We start from the raw sequence: 10,838 nt of genomic DNA on the forward strand, positions 1-10,838 counted from the left end.
GTAACATGTATTTGTTACATATTTTGATGCATTTTTATGCTTGAGGAAACATTTATGTCTGAATTTGGGGGGGGGGGGTTGGAACGAATTAGAGACTTTACATGGAAAACGCATCTCGACTTACAAAATTTTCTAGTTCAGAAATTTCTTCCAGAAACAATTAATTTCGGAAGTAGAGGTACCACTGTATTTTGATATATATTGATGACAACTGATCTCTCAAAGAAGAATTTAATTTCATTCGTCCAAAACACGTTTGTCCATTTCTCCTTGGGCCAGTTGAGGTGGTCTTTGGCAAAATGCTTCCCTCATAAGCACTTCTTTTTTTTCCTTTTTTTTTTTTTTAACACTTGGGACAGTGTGGAGGGGCTTCTTTGTTATATAGATTAGCTACACACAAGACTCTTGTGATTGTCAGAACACTCCCAGTTAACTTCAGACAGTCTTTGATCTCCCTGGAGCTGATCAGTGGTTGAGTTTTTGCCATTCTGGCTCTTGTTCCATCCATTCAAATGCCTGTTTTCTGTTTTCTTCCGCGTCTCTCTGGTTTTGCTTTCCATTTTAAAGCATTGGACATCAATTTAGCCGAGCGTCCGATTATTTTCTGCGCTTCTCGATGTTTTCCCTCATCCAATCAATGTTTTAATCAAAGCGTGCTGTTCTTCTGAACAATGGGAGGAGCGACCCATTTTTCTCACCTGATTCACATCTCTTTCTCACAGACTGAATGACCTCACTTATTGATCTCCACACTGCTATTTTTTTTTAGAACACGCCCCTTTCGATTCATTCTTCAATTGCACAGACTCGGGAATATGCACGTCAAGAATGTTGGGTCCGCTAGTTTTCCGTGACTCGACCACCCCAAGTGGTAAATTGTTTGCCGTGCAATAATAGAATCTGGAGCAAAAACAGTGATTGCTACGGTGAACCGTGTTGGACCGCTTATTATTTTGAACGCAATTGTATATTTCAACTATACTCGAATCAATGGGCTGAAGGGCAGGGCTGCTTTCATCTACCCCAGTTGAAGCAGACAATGCAGTGCGGCGATGATGATGACGCGCCCAGCAGAGAGCAGCCCGGACAATTTACAATGACAAAATTGGATCTTCTCTCCCGCCACTTTCTGAACTAATAAAGGCTTCTTCTGGAGAGCACATTGCTCCGACTAACCTTTCACTCGGCACTTCTCTTGATAGTATGCAAATAAGACGACAGAAATGGTGCCGCGCTCGCAGGAGGTGTTTGCATAATTGTCTGCTTCCCTTCGGTGATTAAAAAACTAGCTTTGATATTTCTGGGGCTGTACTAAGAGGTTGTGCCTGGTAATTACGTCCTGCCTTGTAAACAAATTGCCCTGAAAGACCATCTCCTGCCAAGAGCTTTGTCGCGGAGGAGAGTTAAGTACACCGCGCTCATTACGCAAAACAGATCCAGTTTTTGTAGCCTTTAAAAAAAAAAAAAATACATATCACCTTGAGAATACAGATGAGAATTTATAAAGACGTTTAAATACAATTCAAGCGCAGAATATTTCCCCTTCACGTACCACTTCACGTAACTTCCAGCGTGGCCAGCGGGGGGTGCGCCGTTGTGGGCATGAACACTTTATTCAAAGCGGCTCCTCTCATAAATAAAGCCAGAAAAACAGTCTCACATGGAGACATCTTTAAGTTAAAGGACGCAGCAATCAATGCACGACCGGAGCATTGTCGCTGCTCCGGGCAGTAAACGGTGTGACCTTACAGAATGAGGTTGGTGATAACGGCCGCCGACTTCAATATTTACACGTTATCTACTACTCACCCTTCTCTACCCCTAATCAGTCATGTGCCAGCCACAGCCACGAGTGCTGCGTGCAGGCCAGCCAGTGGGATGATTTTAAAAATGTCATAACGGTGAGAATATTATGAAAAACTGTGGAGTGTTTATACAGATGTCTTAGTTTCGTGCTGTTATGTTTATCGGATTGGTAGGTTGGACCACCTGTAAAATGAGATGCCTCATCTCATGAGGCAACTCCACAATTAAGGTTTCAAAGTCCGTTTACGACGTCACGATAGAAATGTCAAAAACATGTCACTGACTTCTATTTCCTTCCTCAAATGCAGTCGGCGTTTACTCACGCCGTATGTACGGCAGATCCCTCTTATCAGCGGACGACTGGACAAGAAGCCATACATGCTAACCGACAGAAAAAAATGTACATTCTAACATTCTGCTGGTCAGTGTTTGGAATGTGGGCTAGGTCACCCACATGCAGAGTTAAATCTGTGTTGCCATGGCATCCGCTGACAGAAGAGCAAAGTCCCACGTGCCGCGCTTTGCGCTGAAGGAATATATCACGGGCAGAGACATTTATTCGATACGAGACGCACTGGCATCCAAATGCAGATGTCAGCCGACGACGGCCCATTTTCTGATGAAAGACAATTCTCAGCGCAGTGCTGGACGTGGCCAATAAGGTGGCATGGGGACACGGAAACATTGTTTTGCAGACACCGAACCGTGTCTTTGCGTCGCCATACAAGTCAGGAAATTCAATTATTATTTAAAAATAAAAAATAAAAATTTTAACACAAAAATGACAATGATTGCTCTTCACACATTTTTCCAGTAGTAGCTTCTTAACGGGGACGTCTATATTGCTAAAAGTACTTACGTTTAAATATATATTAGTGCACCATAATTTCTACAGATTAACACGCTCACCAAAATAAATATATGAGTAAAAATCATCCTTCAAAAGAATGTTTTTCTGTTCCCACAGTTGCCTGATATCCATGCTACAAAAAAAAAAAAATCATTGTCGTGTTCAGACACTGTTTTTTTTTATTTTTGGGGGTTGGGGGGAGGCAGAGAAGTTCTCTTCCCACGCTAACAGTTTCGGCTGTCAACACTCAAGCCTTCAACTGAGCTGTCACCGCTTCCTGGGTATAAAAAAAAAAAAAAAAAAAAAATCTTGCTTTTTCCATGAGAGGAATACCAAACACGACACTGGGTTTTTAATTACAACTCAACTCGTTTCATGACAAATCTACTTGCAAGTCCATTACTGTATTTGGTCAGGGGCATTGCACACAAAAAGGCTCTATTTTTGGGTCCAGTACGATTCTGGAGTGAGGCGCAGTTTCAGTCTGAGCAGAGGTGGGCTAGACTAAGTTTTGGTATCTTCGCAGACATGAGCAAACGCGAACAGCTTGGTTGGTATATTCGGGAAAAAAAAAAAAGGCATTTTGCCCCATTGGGAGTCAGCTTGATTCAACGCCAACACTTTGCAAGGCAGATTTATCAAACGCTGCTAAGCCAGGAAGATGAAGGCAGCCAACACTGTACTTCCTGTTTATGCTCTTATTTTGAAACCTACTCACAACACATCCGGTGCACCACTTAGTGGACCGGCATAACCATTACGACGGCCACACAACAACAGAAATCGGTGGTGGCTTTCAGTTGCATGTTTGTCGACTTTTAAAATCACGCCTTTATTATATTCCAGGTCATCATTAAGTCTCGAGATAGACATGATGCTGCTCATATTAAAATAAAAAAAAAAAAAGTATCATATGTTTTATTTTGTATGCTATTACCATAATTCCTTTCAAAAACTTTTCAGGAATACATTTATATTCTCGAGTTTGATGTGAAAAAGTTTTTTTGTTTTGTTTCAAAAAAAAAAAAAAGAACTCTCCTTGAAATTGCAAACTAAAGCAGTGTTGAGGAGTTAATGACCTCATTAGATTGTCTCTCTCCTAATGACTAGCGCGGGGAGATTTTGCACACAACTTTCAAGGGCTGCGCTCACAGAGCGTGCGAGCCACACATATTCTCTGTGTCTCGCTTTCAAATACAAAAGTGTACAACGCATCCAAAACCCAGCCTGCATTTCTGGGATTCAGCTCAGTCCTTTAAATGTACTGTACTTTCAATGCGATCGCGTCATTAAGACGGCATTCTCTCTCCATCCAAAAAAAGTCATCCTTCATTCCCTTTTTTTTTGCAAAACAAATAGCATTGAAAAGAACACCCTGCTGTCAAACGAGCCATTAGAAGAATCTCTCGCCAACAAGCGACGGAGATCTGATGGCGTCAGGTTGGATCTTGACAAGGAATTCAATTCAAATCTCAGTGGAAACGTCTCGGTACAAGCCCGCCGTAGCATGATACATTGCAACGGCGCGGCGGTGTTGTTGATCGAAGCTTCGAGGGCTTATCTGTCGATGCCGGCATGTCAGGTGTTCGGCACGCGGACCTTCTGCTACTTCCCATTCTGGGTTGCGGCGCTGGGAGCACACACGGGCCCGCCTGAGTGGGAGTTCTGGTCCCAGAGCAAATGGAAGAACACAATCCACTCTGCTTGTGCCAATAGAAACACACGAAGATACTGATGTTTGAAATACAGTACATACAAGCTGCCTGTTATTTGTACATTTCAGAGAAGAGCCAGAAAAAAAAAAAAAAAAGTGAAGGACTCGCAATTGTTATCGCAATTAAACATTTGTCATCATGGAACAAAATGAGTCAGAGGCGCTGAGTGCTCTCATCAAGCAGAAATAAAAAATGCACAGCGTGCATCGTGTATCTTGTGGGTAATCATGCAAATGAACGTTTTCAAGGGTAACGCCCGATTTAAATGTGGATAAAAGTAATAGCTTGTTTGCCTACATCATTACAATTGGAACATGAAAGTCGAAGATAATTGACGTGATGACGAAGACTGGAAAAAAAAAAAAATGGCTGCGCCACAGTAAGAAGAAATTGCTTTTGACGACAAGCTTTCTGCTCAGAGGGGTAAGCCCAAAAATAGTCGCGAAAGATCACAATTGATTCGCGGCCTCAAAATTGGATGCCCGCTCAGGAACATTTTCAAGTTCTTACTGTTAAACCCCTCATTTGCGTGGACGGAACGCGAAACGATCATTTCAACATTCAAACGATTATTGACGGCTTGCGTCATCGCCGAAAACACTCAAAGTGGCAGATTCTAAATCACCTTGACGGTTCTTAACATGTCACAAAAAGAGCGCAGGCGAATTGCGTGTATATGTAATGTAGACACGTCCATGTATATTAACACGACAAATCAGTTTCAGCAGAACCGTGATTGAAAGCAATAAAAGCAAAAAGGATAAACGTTTGCCAGTATCATTCCTGTATTTATCAGGTTAAACAAAACATTAGCAAAAAAAAAAAAAAAAAAAAAAAAAAAAACAAGGTCATGATTTTTGATGACAGTATTGGGACGTAGCGAGTGTGGAGCTCTTTCTGGGCCAAGACTATCTCAGGGGGTCCGCAAAAGAAAAACCTGGAAACACGTTATCATCAATCCAAATGTATTTTTATATGAGCCAAAATCTGCACGCATGGACACACAGTGCCCCCCGGGCCCCCGTCTAGCTCCGCCACTGTATGTCGCGATGCTACTCCGGCATCAGTATTCCTATTTAGAAGGACTGGTTTGCCTTGATGGTTGCGTTTTCAAACTGGCACCCAAGTGCCCTTGACTGAAGTTGCCAAATGAAGTTGTTCCCTTAATCTGTACGCGTTTATTTTTGTAATAATTTGTGTGGGGGGGACAGAAGTCACTTAACCCTTTCAGGGACAGCGGTTACTACAGTGGACAGCTTGCCATGTTATCAGGTTACAGGCTGCATGAAAGGGTTAAGATAGCAACAAAGCCACTCAGGTGGTGACACTGGGGCGGCCTCCTCAGAGGTTTGAGTAACAATTAAAAAAAAAAAAAAAAAACAACAAAAACAAAACTGAATTAACTTGTTTTAATGCTAATCCATTGTGGTCGACGCAACCCATATTAACATCATTCCTATACGGTGCGATGAAAGCAACAAAATCAAAGCGAGGCTAAGAATAGACACCATCAGCGGCTCCTGGTGAGAGCTCCACAGGCCTCCCTCTGTGAAATCTTGGAAACACAAATCATCACCTGAAAAAAGGTGATGAGCACAATTACTTTTTCAGGAAATCTCTCGAAGCTGAGAAAAATAAAATCAAAACACGAAAGCTGAGTACGCCAGCTGAATAAGCACAATAGCGCCCCCGACATGTGTGAGCTTTGGAAGGTAATCCCACACTGAGCCTTTGTTTGACAGATGCGCCTCCGCAAGTTCCGAGAGGAACGGTAGTAACCGTACGCGGGCCGACAAAAGCAAACAATGGCTATGCAAACAATTCCGACGATGGAGCGAGATTATTAGCAATTTACGATTGAAGAATCCACATCACTTAGCACATTCTTCATCTCATCAACAAACATCAGACGTCTTCATGACGAGCTCTCCGATGAATCCGGAAAAGGCCGAGCCCTTTTATAAAATGACGGTTTCAAATTCCCCTTCTTTGATTAGTCCATCAAGCTCAACCAATTTGTGTTATTTTAGTGGTTTCTACAATCATGTTTTTTTTTTGTTTTGTTTTGTTTTCCTCCCCTGTCATTGTTTGGGTAGCTTGTTGCTGATTCTGTCATTTTTTTTTTTCGTGTGAGCCTCATCAGCCAGGATACCCACGGCTTGCCGCAATCAACAGCTACAGACGAATGTAATCACGATAAATTTTGACTGATTGAGGAGGGCAAAAAAGTGTCCCGGGCGACTGATGAAAATAATGGAGAAATTCATCACACGTGGCTGAATCCATGACGGCGTGGAACACGTTTTCATGAGATGCTTTCGGTGGGCGTCAAAACTTTTTGCGCAACAACGAAGAACACAACAAACGTTTTTCACAATTACGGATATCAACAAACTGTCGATTCTCGCCACTTCCATTTTTGCCGCTTTGTGTAGAATGCAATGCGAGATGCTTTCAGGGGGGGGTCGAACCTTTTTGCGCAACAACGAACAACACAACAAACGTTTTTCACAGTTACGGATATCGACAAACTGTCGATTCTCGTCACTTCCATTTTTGCCGCTTTGTGTAGAATGCAATGAAACACAAATTGACACGCATTTGCACCCACAAGTGCTTAGAAGTGGTCGCGATGATTTACTGCGTCACCATATTGTTTTCAAAGCTCATTTTGGCCTTAAATGGGTCACACAACATCACAACACTGTTCTGATTCGTAGGTGTAAATCATCATACACACCTACAGTGGAACCGCTACTTACGAAATTAATTGGTTCTGGAAGAAATGTCTTAACGAGTAGTAGACGTGTTTTCCACGTAAATGCCCTAATCCGTTCCAAGCCCCCGCAAAATTCAGACATAAATGTTTCCTCAAGCATAAAAATGCATCAAAATATGTAACAAATACATGTTACGAGTAGATTATTGCACAATAAATGAGAGTTGTGCATAATGTAAAAAACAAAAATAGAGTAAAGAATCAAAATGATGCTCATTAAACTTTTAACTGCGTTTTTTTGCCCTCTTTAGTTCATGTTTACTCTCGGTGGTTTTTGCCTGGCGTTTTATAAAGAACTGACGTTTGCTTTTGTCGGCTTTTAACAATCTTTCAAAAATGTCTAATGCAAACATCAGTATAGTGAGTGATCGATCGCCTGACTGGTGAACACTTTTTCTGGGTGAATCACATTTACGCAAAACTATCGGAACGCCCGAGGGGCAAATGATGAGGACGCTGCATCGACACATGTCGATCTATTTATCTGTCTACACGCATAGACAAATACGCTAGATGTCCCTCTTAACAAATGGGATGCCAGGATGATGCTCGATAATAGCCAATGGCAGAGCAGCTATCAGGATGTTGCGTTCAGGAAACCCGGAGCGGAGCTGTGAGTAGCAGCAATTTTGTATTTTAACCTTTCGTATCTTGAAATTTCTTTCGTAACAAGAGACAATATTTTCCTGTTGAGGCGTTTCGTAACATGAAAATTTCGTATGAAGAGACATTCGTGAGCAGAGGTACCACTGCACTGTGTAAATGTAAACGTTGGACAATACAGACAACATGTCGTACAAGAAGAATGAAATCACAAAAATCATCATCACCTGAGTTTGCAACTGGAGGTTTTAAAAGCCCAAACCTGCACTTAAAGTGCACGGTTCTTTCTCAGCGGTCCAAAACAAAGCCTCACCATGGACAAAAAAAAAAAAAAATCCATCATAATCACGAGTGTAGACTGTACACGCTGTAGCTTAGCCGGCACGGACGCTCGGCGTCTTCTCGCTCAGGTAGAGACATTCAAACAAAGCAGCGGTTTCGCAACTCCTCTGCAGGATGCCGGGGAAAAACAACAAATGAGCCGCAGGCAGTAGGAGCCAAATTTACACCCTTCATCGAATATAAAATGTCAATGCACACAATTCCTTACAGTGATGGATGGGCTCGAGCTGCTCTCCCAACGCTCGCTACCTTGCGGAAAAAGACCCACTTTGTACTTTGTAAATGCCATAACAAGTTTGAGCTTACTTAAAGGACACGACAATCGTGGGTCGTACTGGTTAGAATTAAAGGCCCCGAGATGTCTACACTATTGCAATTCATGGCCGTGTGAGTTCTGACTACCCCAGGGATTTGTACTTGGCCCTTTATTGAACAGTATCTACAGCAGGGGTGCCCGATGCGTCGATCGCGTTCGACCGGTAGCTCGCGGACTGGTCCCAAGTCAATTGCGACGGGTGTAGAGGGGGGGGGGAAACATTTGTGTTTCTGTGTCATGTGATATATTTTTGTGTTTCGATAAACACAAAAATAAAATGAAAAGAAAGCTGGTCATCTTTAACCTACGGTGGCGCGTGACCTGCATCACAAGAAGTTGTTCACGGTCGGCAGTTTGGAATCGCAGCTTGTGATCAGAGCTGTTGCGCTAGATCTTCTATTGTTATTATTATTTTCACTCAGAGTTTGTTTCGTGTCCAATTCACCGAGGGCGCTGGCAAAGAATGGGAATCTGGAGGGCCGAGAGAAGCATTTTAAGAGGGTACACGTGAGCTACGATCGTTAGCACGCTGCAAAAGTGCATCTCGTGCCTCCGTGTCAGGTCTCGATGAAGTTAGGCAGTGATTTCTTTTTCACAAACCCACAAACTCTTTTGTCTGTTTTACTTTTCTGTTTCGTTCATTTTAGGGGACGTTATGGCCGCTACTCATCACGGCATGCGTGCGTAAGTGCGTGCGTACGCACGCATGTGCAGTAACAGGTCAATCGCGGGGGGTTGGTTGATCGAAAAGTAGATCTTCGCTCCACAAAGTTTGGGCACCCCCGATCGACAGTACATGCTTCCAATTGGCGATATCAAAGTCAATAGAACATTTGCTTTCCTATTCGGCCACCGTGCGCTGGGTCCCGTTGCACCAAAATGCGATTTGAATGTTACCCTTCCGATTATCACCAAATTTATCATTCCTCACGTTCCGTGCGGAGCCTTCCGTTCACAACATGCTGGTCTTTTTGTCACTTAGAAAGCTAAAAATGAAGTCAGCAGGTTCTCTAATCAGCTCCAGAAAATAGAGCAGGTACCTCAAGTGGAATGTTGAAGAGTCTTACTCTCTGCACTCTTGTCTGAGGTTAAACCAGACCAAGTCTTCAGCTGTTCTCTCACTCCGGCCGCACTGGATTTCGACCTGTCCTCCAGCAGCTTCTTTTCTCTCCTCCCTCTTCTCCCCTGCGAGGAGCGATGTGAGGCTATAGTTGTTGCAGTGAAGCGTTCTGCATTGACATACCAGGAAAGGACCTGAGGAGATCTACTTACCCAGAGGCGCCTGCCTGCGGTGCTTCATATCATCAAATGGGTTCCCGTGTGGTTGAAACTAACATCGAAAAAGCATTTATTTATCATATCATGCAACATGATCAATGTGGCTCCCTCGGAATCTATTGCAGCCTGTTCGTGCTGGAAGGGGGACTCCTCCATCTGTAATCTCTTCTCTGACGTGCTTTCTTTTTCCCTAGAGGGTTTTAAAGTCATTTTTTTCCCCCCTCCCTTGATGGATGAGAGATTTAGTCCAATAGATGTAGTTGATCTCTGTGAATCCTGGCTTTTGGAACTCCTTTATGATTAAGGCTATATAAATATACCATTTTATAGTATGTAATATAATAGTCTAGTTTGATGACAACTAAAGGGCAAGTTTTTTTTTGTTTGTTTTTTTTTTAAACAAGAATATGTTCTATGCAGCCCCACATGGCTAAACAGGGCATTTTGATTAATATTGCAAATGTGGAATATGAGGTTAAGCAGTAAAATCCACCCGTTTATTGTCCATGTCATGGAGCGGCCACATCGCCACTTGCTGTCGACTGAAAATGACATCACAATTGCTCAAGGCTCAGGTAACGACCAATCATGGCTCCGCTTCAAAATTTCGACCAGATGATAATACTGGATGCCAGCAAACCAGGGTACCGTATTACACGCGGGTACAGAGAAAAAAAGACTTTTGGGTTGATTTTTTTGGGGGGGCGGGGTGGGGGGGAGCATATAATACACAAGTACATATTTTACATGGGATTTTCTCTTTTTTTACATTTCAGTGCAATTCAATTTAATTTGACCGATATTTATTTTTATTTATTTTTTTAATGGTAAAACTGCAGAATGTGACTGAGGCTTAAAATAATATTAACTGTACTTTTTGGAACCAAAATACGTATCTTTTCGTGAACACATGTGCCTACGATGCTACTAGCGTATTTTAATGTTGGTCATGATGGTGATACTTGGAGAGGTGCATATTTTTTTAGGTGGGAGGATACTCAGTGCAGAAAATTTGAGAACCACGGGTCTACTGAAAATTAGGAGTTGGAGGGACGAAGAGGCAAACTGCCAGAAAAGCCAATATAACTTGTTCAGGAAAGCATAATAATCTAAACTAATGCAATAGAGGCATTCATTATTTAAATTCCA

Source organism: Hippocampus comes, unplaced genomic scaffold (assembly GCF_001891065.2).
Source record: "Hippocampus comes isolate QL1 unplaced genomic scaffold, H_comes_QL1_v1.1 scaffold150, whole genome shotgun sequence".
Classification (NCBI taxonomy): domain Eukaryota; kingdom Metazoa; phylum Chordata; class Actinopteri; order Syngnathiformes; family Syngnathidae; genus Hippocampus; species Hippocampus comes.